This window comes from Talpa europaea (assembly GCF_964194135.1).
Source record: "Talpa europaea genome assembly, chromosome: 6".
Lineage (NCBI taxonomy): Eukaryota > Metazoa > Chordata > Mammalia > Eulipotyphla > Talpidae > Talpa > Talpa europaea.
The window spans coordinates 108725122-108738584 of NC_140072.1; positions in this window are offsets into that span (position 1 = coordinate 108725122).

A 13463-nucleotide genomic window follows, 5' to 3' on the forward strand; every position below is an offset into this window, starting at 1 on the left:
TAATGAGAAAGAAAAAAAAAACTTGGGGTGGGTGTGGGTAGGATATGGTCTGGTTGGTAGGTCCTTACCCTTGCATTTACAACTGCATTATACAAATCTAAAGCAGAGACACAGAAAGAAACAATAACTGGATTGTTATCATAGGTAGTGAGAAAAGGGAGAGCTAAGAGAGAGAGAGAGAAAACTGATAGACCAAACAAGACTGGTTGCAATCCATCCTACCCCAGATGGCATTCACGTTGCAGAGTCCAACCCAAAAGCCATTAGGAGAAGGTGGTGGCTGTCTGCTGAGCAGAAGCTTAGAGCATGGGTGGGATCACAGTGTATGTACAGGGTGGTGACTGATCCACTGAGGAGAGACTGGTGGCAGCAGTACACATAGAAGAAGAGAAAGGGCAGGCCCTCTGAAGCTAGAACACAGTCTAGAACAATCTAGCGAGCCTCGGGAACTGGAGGTGCCCATGTGGAATAGCTGGAGGTGAGGAACTCGAGAGCAAGGGACTAGAGTCACAAACATAGCTCTTTACCATGAACAGAGTCCCAGCCAGAGTTGATTCTGGTTTTTAAATCTTCATGGTCACTCTGCTCTACCCCTTGCCCATAACTGCCCATCTCTCTTGCTCCTGTAAATATAATATTGGTATAACCAGTATGATTTAATTCTGAAATATTCATCTTCCTTAGTGCATATATAGACATTTTAATAATAAAGTCACATTTTCAGTCAAGTCATAGTAATCTGTTCCCTTCGCTTTACTGCGAATACAATTTATACAGAATCCATTGACATACTCAATGCTTAGCTCCTCCATTCTTATTTAAAAACTATAATTATCCTGGTTTTGGGGAGGGGATACAATTTTCAGTACAGTTTCAAATGAGGAAGACATTTAATTTGGAAGAGTAGATAAGTAAGACCTTTTTATTTGGAAGGAATCATTTTGCACTTTAAGAGAAAATTAAAGGTCAGAGACAAAGGGCATGTTTGGACTACTTTATGCAGAAATAATCCAGCTAATCACAGAAATTGAAAGAGAAAAATGTGAAGACAAGTTTTAAAATGTTCATCTTTGTAGCAATAACTTCACTCACATATCCATGACCTCTATTTTTGCAGTCAATCTCCAGTGAAATTATAAAGCAAATTTACCTTTGGAATCCTTTTGTTTCATTGCTCCTATTTTTTTTTTGTGGCAGTTAACTTTCATTTCTAAATCTTTCCTATTTCCATTGAGAATCTTCCATCAATATCTTTATGTTAGTCTTCTTTCTTTAGATATGTCTTTAACATAGTCCTTTCAGTTCATTAAGTAGCTACCCCTAATTAGATCTAAGTCTGGACCTTCTTGACTCTCTTATCTATGTCCATATCCTTAGTCTGTTATGTGATTGACTAGAAAATTTTTGGTATCAAAAGAAAAATTCTTTGAAGTGAAGCATGATAAATATTTTTGACACCTGTGTAAGAAAATGAGCTGTTTTTCTGTATCAGTAACTTTCATCAAATTGAATTAGTGCTGTATTGCATTAGTTCTCTTTCCCACTATTATAACATGTGAATTCTTAATAAGATAATTGTGTACTGTATTAGGCAAATTTAATATTCATACATTATAAAAAAACATTGCTAATACGATAGAAAACTGCTAGGAGGAGCAAATGATTTCATTAAAACTTAAATAAAGCTCACTTTGCATTTTTCCCCTCCTTGAGTACCTGTCTATACTAATCAGATGGTAGGCAGTGCAGAAGGTAGTCTGGGCCCTCGAGACTAAGCAGAATATATGTCATCCATATTCTTACCACAATCTGATGTCACCTTTCAGGCTCAAGATCTTTCTACTGCTTTGTAGTTGCAGTCTTTTAGTACAGAATTTTTTAGGATGTTTTAATTTAAAATGATCATGACTTGCTCTACTTTGTCCTGGCTTTGTTAATTTATGTCTGTCATAACTGCAGAAAGAAGATATTTGTGAGCAGTAGAATAACTCAATGAATGTTCATGAGCTCTGAGTCAATAAAATGATGACACAAATTCCACATCCTTTTAATGTGACATCTGCTTCATCAGTTGAAAGAATTACAACCCCTTGCTTTGGAAGAGTCTTAATGACACAGACTAAATTTTAACAGATAAGTAACTAAGATGAGCATACTATTCCCTTCCATGCATAAAGAGAATAGTATTTTAATTGGACTGAATTAGACTATATGCTATATTTTGAAGATCTCCAAATATTTTACTTAATTTGGCTTTAATAACCACACACAATATTAAAATGTAAAATAAAGCAAAATATTACAAAACCAAATGTAATAAATATGGTATTTAATTCCAGATTTTGCCATAGTAAACAAAAAAAAATCTGTACATATTATTTGGAAGTTGTTTAGCCCATGTGATTCAGCCAATGCAAGTCAAAATGCAGGAAAATATATCAAAAGTAATTTCTAGTTACAGTCTATTACACAGATGTTAGAGCAAATAGAAAGCTTTCAGTGGAGACTAAATTAGGAACTAGTGGACATGTTAATTCTGAGAAGAATGTTTAATAGTTATACTCTAAAGAAAGTTGATATTTAATATATGTGTATATTTTATAAAATCATGAATGCATGTGGTTTTCAAATTTTATAGCTATTTATAGTTATGTGTCAACTACAATTTACTAGATACAATATTTATCAATTATCAGATTGCTATGATTACCAATCAGTGGAGAACAGGGGAAAAGTTAAACTATGTCACAATGTTTCTGACTATTTTTAGGTCCTTGAGAATTCATTCAGGATGAGCCTTACAAATCTCTAAGGCTTGACTATCAAAATCATTTACAAATAAAAGTGAAAAAAATAAGACAAACACATTAGCATAACATAAGGCTTAGAAATACCGTACAAAGGAAACATATTGTCTAATAAGTACCAGTGCCAAATCTTCAACAATTACACTTACATAACATATTTATGCTTGTTTTTATGTTGATAGCCAAATGCTCAAATGATAAAAAAACAAAAACAAAACTATTATTAATGGAAATTTTGAAAAGAACATAAACATTTCTGTTACCATATTTTTGTTCTTTCAACCCTCAGATTTTACTTCAAAGTATGATATTAAAACTTGTTATGAATTTTAGACAAGGGTAAAGTTAATCTGATTATAAGTTTAAACAGAGTCTTATTACATAACTACATTTTAAAATGATCAATTGTATGGTGAAGTATAGCACTGGAATTTTAGTGGTAAACTTAATGTAGTATATATACAGGTTGGTTTCTAATGATGCACACCAGAAACTTTTATAATGATATCAAGCAGTGCTACTTTAATTATATATGTTCTCATGTAATAGTTGAAATTTTGGATTTTAAGATTATCATTTAAAAAAATTTTGGATTTAAAGAAATCAGTTATTATCTGCTCTTGAAATGTTTTCACACACAATTTTTCTCATGCACTAAATTAACTCATTGTTGATGCTTATTCTTAATGTTTTTATGCTTCAAAAGAAACTGACAAGGTTGTGTAAATCAAAGAATAGAGAAAAATATTAACCTCTAGAAGAATTTCTTTTTCTTTCTCTTTTTTTAAAGATTTATTTATTTGTATAAGAACTGGGGTATAGGCCAGATAAGCGGGAGGGTGAGAGGATTCACCAGAGACAGAGCAGGGAACAGAACAGGCAGACTGACTGAAATACACTAATGAGGGGAGCTGTAGGCACCATGTGTGTATCTCCTTGCCTGGAGACCAAAGTAGTGCTGCAGAGGCTGTGGACAGCTTCACAGCACTGCACTCAACCCACTGCAACAGCAGGGAGGCCCCTAGAAGAATTTCCTAAACAAATTACCGCATTTATTGTATTTGTATGTTGAAATATTGAGCTCAATAAAATTAAATTTGATTAAATTTTAGGACATATAATACCAGACTAAATAAACAAATATTTGTAGAAATAGAATACGATACCATAAAGAAGAATAAGTCTTACCAAAGCTAAAATACAGTAAACCATTAAATTGTCATGAAATCAAATTAAAAATTATTCAGCTCACAATTATGTAAATGAGAATTGCTGCATTTTCAGATCTTTTTGCAATTTCATTGCTGGGACAAATTTTAAAGTAATTCATGCAATATGGAAAAATAGCAAGGTCAGGAGAAGACTCCAATCTACCTCTGTCTTTCTTAATGAATTAAGGTAATTGGAAGTCTTACTGTTTATGTCATTCTTTAACTTTTTTCAAACTAACCTTCAAAACATCACATCGCTTATGCATATATTGTTATTTTGATAATTTATTTATGATAAGTTGCTCCAATTATAGCAAATTGTAGCATCTGTGGTTTCATTTATGGTGTTGAAGGAAAGTGATTACTGTATTACGAGGCGGTCATGCTCTGGAGTATAACAAAACATGAAATATGACTAGGTTGAGCAAGTTCTTATTTTCCCGCGATGTGGTTTTCTCTGAGGAGCCACATCTTGTACTTACCAGATGTTCCACAATAATAGTAACTTTGGAGTTGCTTAGTTGTTATAGCAAGACAATCTTACTACACAGGAAAAGATTGGTGTTTTCTCTGCTGGTTGAAAATGAAATTGGCAATTTTAAAGGCAGTTTCAACTGAGCAATGTGGTTTACGTTGATTAATCTATCTCATTAGAATATTAGCTAGCCAATCAGAACCCATTTCTCTCCATTTTCTAATCTATGCCATATGTCTAGGTCATAAAAAAGCACTTTCTTTAATTTTGGCTACTAAGGAATTTGTATTAGAAAAGAGGCTGCCCTTTCCTCTTATCCACAAAACTTTGAAAATAAGTTTGTTTATGATAGGAAATGTTATTGCTCTAATTCAGATTTACTAAGGTTTAAAGACAAATGTGTAAAATCATTTGATTGTTCTATCTTCCAATCTTACCTCTTATTTCTTGGTGTTAGTTTGAAAGGAAATAAATTAGTCATAAACATGTATGGTCTGTCTTACATATATTTGTCATGCAAATTTGAATGAATATTACATGCAAAACTGTGGGTAAAGAAATTACAAATCTATTGATCTGGAAAAAATCATGTGATTTACATAATGGACTAATACCATACACATAAAAAGAAGAGTTCTCACATTTCGTTTCTAAAAATATACCTTTTTTAAAATCACATTGTATATGACAACAGTAGATGTCTCTCTACCTTGGGATAAAATAGACTAGAAAAGATTGGGAAGGACTTCCTTGGTGGAGTTCAGAGAGGGTTCTTTTATTACTGTATATCTGTCATGTCCCAGCTATTTTGTAAAGAACACTGGTAATATATATTTAAAACATAAAGGCATATACACATCGAACCACCAAAAGATCTATGGATAGTCCTAAAAAATAAAGAAAAGCAGGAATAGGTATGGTTCATTAAAAAAATGTTTGATGCGGGTCTCCTGGTGGTGCAGGCGGTTGAGCGCCACACTATGAAGCTGTCCGCAGCCTCTGCAGCACTGGTTCATTCCTGGCCTGCCCACGAGAATCCCACATGGCGCAGCAGACCTCTCCTGTCTAGCCCGCTGCTCCCCTCAGCAGTGTACTTCAGTCATTTTGCCTGTTCTGTTCCCCGCTCTGTCTCCAGTGAATCTTCTCACCCTCCCGTACATCTGCCCTATACCTCAGTTCTTGCATAAAAATAAATCTTTAAAAAAATATATGTTTGATGCATCATTTTTCCTTAGTCCCAAAAATTCAAAAGGAAGTAAATATCCTCCATAGGAAAATGATTGATGCTTTTTTATCCCATCAAATAGTAAATATTTATATAATAAATTGATTAGAATTATGTCATTTAATCTGGAGAAATTTTCCCAAGGCTATTGAAAAAGGTTCTGATAAGAAGTAAATATAATATCATAAACTTAGATGTGGGTGTGTTTGTGTATTTAGATATTGTAAAAATCACAAAGAAAAATATGAAAGGATATATTCAGTTGTAGAGCAAGGGTGTTATGATGACCAAAATGAAGGTAAGTATAGGAGAAAAGAAGCAGAAAGCAAATAAAAACCTAAAAAATTAAAAGAGTATAAACAAAAATACAATAACAAAAAACACCACAAGATATGAAATCCTGAATATATTCCGTACCATTATTATTATTATTATTATATAATTTCATAATTGAGTCCTTTATTAAATATCCTATCATAACTGTCTTTTTCCATCAGTGTTTTTCACAGCATCAAGATTTATCCATTACAACACTCTTCACAATTTTATTAGTGCTATTGTTATTTGCCCTTCTCCCTTACAACATTCTCAGGTTGAAAAGAACTGTGACAAAGTGACAATTTTGTTGAGCTCAGCTCCTGATATAGCTTTTAAACACCCGTTTTGTGAATGAAAGGAAATCTAACCATTATATACATACATATATATAATTATGCAACTATACATAATATATATAATTATATAATTATGCAAAAATACATATACATGTATATAAATATATGTATATAAATGTATATAAATATATGTAACACGAATGGCACATAAATACCTAATAATATCATTGTATGTCATAAGGAAACTCAGATTAGAGATCAAGAAAAAGAAAAGCTACTGACAGGCATTAGAAGGAAACACAACACCCAGGTGTAGTATAAAAGAAGTTTAGAAGGCAAACGGCTTGGGGACAGAGGCATGTTAAATGGCAAGTTAAATGGCTACAAATTTGGCTTCATGGACACAACTCATGATAAGAATGTAAGACAAATGATATTCAACATAATAAAGAACCAAATTAGAAATTTCACCAATCAATCAGAAGAAACACTGCTCTAGTCCCAGATCAGGGTCATGGAAACTCTGCTGTGGCAAGTATGAACCCCTTAGTGCTAGATTTGACAAAGCCTGGAATCATGAGTACAGGGCTGAACAGCCTTTGCAGTGAGATGGGACTCAGGAGCTTATGGCAGCAAATACTTACAATTATGGAGGTCTCTCAATATTTTCTGCAACATCAGGGATGTCATTGTGCTTCACAGCTAAGTACTAATAGTAGTCTGAAGTAAGAACAGCAGAATGAAGGAGGGAGAAGCCAGACTAAGGGCAGTTAAAGAGTGAATGTGAAACTTCCTTTTCTAATAACATAGTAGACTACATACACAATGACAGTGAACAGGATGTAACCATGTCCCAGATTAAGAAATAAAGCATTACCATTAGTTTTGGAACAATCTGCTTGGCCACATATATTTCACATTTCTTGCTCTTTCTAATAAGCTTTCCTAATTTTGTATTTCTTCTTCATTTTTTTAAAGATTTACTTAATTTGTATGCATTTTTAAATAATGGTGCTTTCTGGGGACATTTTTAAACTTAATATAAATAGAATTATATAATTACTTCTTTAATGTACCCATCACATTAACTGTCATTCTCCCTTTCTGAGGAAAGTTCTGCATAGATTATACTGTAATAGAGTAGACAATGGGTTTTTAATGGGACGATATCATCCCCAAGAGGGTGAAAATTAGTTCTTGTGATAGGGAAAAAATTGTTCTTCATAAATAATACTATTATCTGTAATATTAAAATTCCATATGGGGGGGGCAGAGATTAGGGAAATGTCAAAAAAAGGCTCTTAGGTGGGCAATAATGAAAATAAGTTTAAAAGGCACTGAAGTAGATTAATAAATGAGGTAAATCGAAAATAAAATGAAAAACAAACAACTTCTTTTTGTTTTAGAAAAGAAACTGGCAAAGAAAAATAGGGAGAACTAGGAATGACAATCAGGCAACAAACCTAGAGGCTATCAGTTTAGGCTTGAGTGAGGCTTAAAGCATCAGGAGCCATTGCAGGGAAAATTAAGCAATGGAAAAACATTGGTAGAAAAGATTTGGGAAAAGAGATGTATATAGAAACACACCCATTAAAATATAATGTCAAAGTAAAACAAAGTAAAACAGATAAGAGTTGAGGAATTACAGTTTCTAAAAAACAAAATGTTCAAGTACTTGATGCTTATCCAGACAAGAAAGTTATCAAAATAAAGATTTGCATAATACACCAGCACTTTTTAATAGGGTTATTAGTAATTTTTTAATCATTCAAATGTAGAACTGAGACTAAACAGAATTATGGACCAAAAACCCAGAGTGTATGTTTTATAGAGTTGAAAACAATATGCAAAAACATTTTAAGCAAATGTCCAATGTTGGAAAACCTGCAGAAGTGTATCCCTCTACTTCCTAAATTTCTAGGCCAGTAGACAACTGATATGATTTAAAAATATACATGCATATTTATGGTAAAAAAGTAAATCTTTCTCATCTATCTTTTTCTCTAACTACCCAAATTACAAGATGTGGTAAAGTCTAAGACTAAGATTCAGTTTTATCTGTGGCCTTGACATCTGAACCCTGGAGGGCCTCAAGTGCTTAGGTATAAGCTTCCTTCCCCACTGAACTCTAGTGGATAAAAACTTCCAGCCAAATAGCCATTCTTGGAATAGGAACCAAGTGTGGCACCTGCTTATTGATGAAAAGCAGGCATCAGTTCCCTACCAACCTACTGAATATTTCAGCCCACTGTGTCTTCTGACAGGAGCCAGAATCACCACACTTCTTCCAAAAAAAAAAAAAAATGATACCACAGTTCCTACATATTCACTCTGTTCCAGAATGTAACCTCTATTTGGCACTTTTGCTATAGGGCGTTTCTTCCACCTTGAACTATGAGTGCATGTGACTAGTAATCTGCTGTCTGTCTCATCTTTCAGTGCTGAATGGTATGTGGATATCCAAGGCAGAAGTCACTCCCTCACCAACAGGGTGAAGAGGAGATAATCAAAGCACTAACACCATTTAAAACTAGTCAAATCATCACATAGCTTTTTCCCAAAAATTGAGATACTGTTTTTTTCCATTACAAAAACAGAGTTTTCACTCTTTTCCCACCTAAGTACTGCCTATAAGTAGCTTAGTATTAAAAATAGGATATTGTAATGGGCATGAAGGACTGAAAATTTAGAGTCGTTGGTAAGATCTTTTATTAAATGAGATTTTAATACATATATTGACCAGATAAAGTATTCTATAAAATATCATTTCAGAGACTGTATTGTATAAAGTGAGTGCACATATAAAATATTTATTCTCATTCCTCTATCTTTAATGATCATAAAATTGTATTTTCTAATTATTGAAAAACGCCAGCAGTTTTGATTTAAAATGGAAGGAAATGTTGTGCTAATAAATATTTGAATATTTTTCACTTTAATGAAAGAGGAAAGTAGATCTTTCATCCTTCAGAGCGAGACTAAGGGTAGGATGAGAAGGAGAGAAGAGGAAGACAGAGAATAGAGGAGGGAAGGGAAATGGAGGGGACAGAAGGAAGAGGGGAAAAAACGGGGAGAGGGAAGAAGATAATGAAAGATGAGGGACAGAACAGAGCATTAAAATTCAAAAATCATAACCAGTATAAAGGGCACAGTGATTTCTTTCTAATTATATGACTTCCTGTTTGTGAGTGTTACTAAAAAATGTTTTCAATCCTGTCCAAGGGCATTTTACAAAGACTGTGGAATTGATTTAATATTTCCCATTGATCTTGCTGTCAGTCGGCTCCTACACTAAACAAAGACAAAACAAGCCTTTTAAGACAGATCAGTGGTAACTAAATTGATAATTAAAGTGTGGTTGTACATGTATGACCTGAAAATGTAATAGGAGTCACCGAGGGAACAATAGAGGGTGATTGATATGGTTTACATTAGCGCACAATTTGGAAGTAAGAGGTTTGGCTAAGGGCATGCCCACAAGGATATGCATAGACAGATGTTAAAAAGGAGACTCAAATCTCACAGAACCCAACTATTCAAGAATTTAGATGAAGGACAAATTCATAATATTGATGTAAAAGCCACATTTTACAAGAAGAAATAAAATGCTATGGAAATCTAATCTGAACGTATCAGCAACTGACATTATACTCTATATCCAAAGCCACAAAAACCCTTTACCACAATCAACCATCAAATTGAGATATGTCAAAGTGGTTCTTATTATGACATATTTCCATTTATTTGCCATAGAATTATGGGAAATGTGGACTTGTTTTGCTTATACAATCAGAGTGACATTCAATTCACATAACATATTTAGGTGAACACACACACACACCACACACACACATATAATTTGATTACCTGACTTTTACCACTGTGAAAGATACTGCAGATCTTTGATGCCTAGGCATCATAGTTTAAAGTTAAAATTTTATTTCTGAAAAGCCCCACAAAACTTTGTAAATTAAGACAATAAAATAACAATCTCTTGCTTAGCTAATCAAGAGAAAGAGGCCAAAATTTCCAATATTAGGAATGAAGCGGAGGATATCACATCACTAATGATCCCACAGATATTAAAAGTAGTATAAAATAATATTATAAACAAATTTCTTTCCATAAATTCTACAACAGAGAACAATGGCCCAATTCCTTGAAGGTCACAAACTAACAATACTAAGGTAAGAATAATGAGATAATCTGAATTTTCCTAAATGCATTATAGAAATTAAAATTGTAGTTTAGAAAAAGCTTTCTTAAAAAGAAAATTTGGAGCCAACATTGTTTACTAGTACAGTCTACCAAACATTTAAGGAAAAAAAAAATTTTCTATGGAAAAAATTACAGAAAAAAGAAGAGGTTGTACTTTCTAATTCATGCTAAGAGTCCATATTATCCTAATACAAAAACCATGCACATATATTTTACACACACACACACACACACACACACACTTTGATCTATTCATAAACCATTTGAAGAAGTGCTGATGCAATAGTGACGGATGGCTTGAGTGTCTGGGCTATTTGCCCATGTAGCTTACACATTACATTTTCTGCTCAGATAAACCTATATATCTTCATCCCAGTATATCACTTCTGTTTTTCTGTAGATTGCTGCTGGACTAGTTCAACTTTATGACTCTGGGTCTAAAATAACCCAGTTTACCACGGTGTGGGTAGTATTGGGTGCATCAATTGTTGATTCCTTCAGTCCTACATTCCTCCTATAAGTGAAAACATCCGATATTTTTCTTTTTCTTTCTGGCTTATTTCGCTGAGCATAATCCTTTCCAGCTCCATCCATGTTGCTGTGAAAGGCATGAGTTTAGTGCTTTTTTATATGATACTTAATTCTCTCCTTCACATAGCATGGCCTGCTCCGCAAGCCTAAGAGTTTACACTGTGACTTTTCTACTAGGGCTTGCCATAAATTCTACAGATTGTTTTACCATATATACTAGATGGCTACATTCTAACACCTTAAAACGTGCCAAGTTGTAGAGCCACAGTGGAATGGTGGCTTGTATCACAACATGGTCTTTCTCCAGTGCCTTTTCCTATAATAAATGAATCTCAAAGTGGGCAAATTCACAGGTTCTTTGTAGATCAGTCAAAAAAGTTTTTCTATCTGTGGAATCTGCTGCTTCTGAAGTCAAAAAGAATCATGAAGGTGTCTGCTAAATTCTTTTTTTTTTTTTAAAGATGTATTTATACAAGAACTGGGGTATAGGCCAGACATGCGGGTGGGTGAGAAGTTTCACCGGAGACAGAGTGGGGAACAGAACAGGCAGACTGACAAAATACAGTGCTGAGGAGAGCATTGGTCAAGGCAGGAGAGGTCTGCCCCGCCATGTGGGATTGTTGCCCTCTGGCCAGGATTGAACCCTCACTTCAGAGGCTGCGGACAGCTTCACAGTGCGGCGTTCAACCGCCTTCGCCTCCAGGGAGGCCCTGCTAAATTCTTATTGGTTGGAGGCAAAGGTACAATTTCTTCCCTTTTTAATAAAATAAAAAATTATAAATGACCAATTTGATTTTTGATGTATAGTTTCAAGAATTTTAGCATTTATCTAATAAACACTAATGTTAGGATACAGAATGACACCACCTCTTATACCAAATTTGCTTATACTGTCTATTTCTACCACCTCTTATACCAAATTTGCTTATACTGTCTATTTCTTCATAATATTCCCCTAATCCCAAATTCCTAGCAATCACGGATCTGTTCTCCATCACCTTAGTTTTGTTTTTTGTGAGGATGTCATATAAATGGAGTCATATAATATGTAACCATTTGAGACCAGTTTTTTTATACTCTATAGCTTTGAGATCAGTCCAATTTGTTGCATATATCAATGGCTCATTCCAGTTAATTCTAAGAAAAGTTCCATTTATGTATGTATATACATATCAGTTTAACTTTCATACTTTCATAAATAAAGGATATTTGAACAATTCACAATGTATTATATAGTTATGAATACAACTGTTATAAACATTTTTGTATAGGTTTTTGTGTTACTATCTTTTCATTTGTCTAGAGTAAATACTCAAGAGTGAGATTTCTGGGTCAGACAATATGCATGTTTATAAGATACTTTATAGGAGCCTTTAACCATTTTCTACATGGTTGTACCAATTTGTATTCTCACCAGTAATATATTATATTTCTAGTTCTACAATGCCTGACATGGCTGAGACCACTAACCTTGAAAGGCTAGTTAGTGTGTATTAACTTGAATCTATTTTTTCATCCTATAGAGTGCATGTATTTTAACAAGTCTTCCACTTTGCCTATTGGCAATTGACATTGTTCCATCAGAATATCCAGATGGTACAAATCCTTTTGGAAGATAATTTGTAGATGATGGTGCAGATAGTATAGCCGTTGGGCAAGACTATCAATAATTACTGTTGTCTGTCTTTTGTTAATGAATCTGCTTATTGTATTCCTTCCTCATCAAATATTTTAGGACATGTTTACTTGATAAACATGGCCTATACCTAAGGCCATATTTATTATATTCTAGCAGAGAAACTATATGTATCCCTGCAATGGCAATTATAATTGAGTTTCCTGAAGTCTTCTATCAACTTTCAGTATATGTTTTGTTTTATGGGGACACAGGCAGTGATTAAATGCAGTCATGATGGGGGAACATGAACCTTGGTTCCTGTAGGTATTTAAGGATGACAATAATCACTGTCATTCATCCTTAGGATTTTGTTCTTGATCCAATATCCTGTGCAAGTTGAGAGAAGCATCATAAACTTCTGTGTTGCCTTTTGTATTGCAATAACTGTTACTCTATGGGGCAAGTAATCAATGTGGAAATTCTGCCAATTACCAAGTACTTCCTTTAGAATTATACATTTGGGTAGCAGTAATATGAATACTGAATGGGTCTGTGAACCCACTGACTATCTGAGCTGTACCTTCAGTCAGGTTATAGTCATGATCTGACAGGCAGATTTAATATCTTTCTAAATAAATTAGCATAGTGAGGGAAACAGAAGTGCTTGATAAATGTGTTTTATTTCAGGGACTTTTGTCACAAGATATCATCCCATGGACATTTAAGATTCTTATTATTGAGCTATAGTAACATGTTGAAAACAG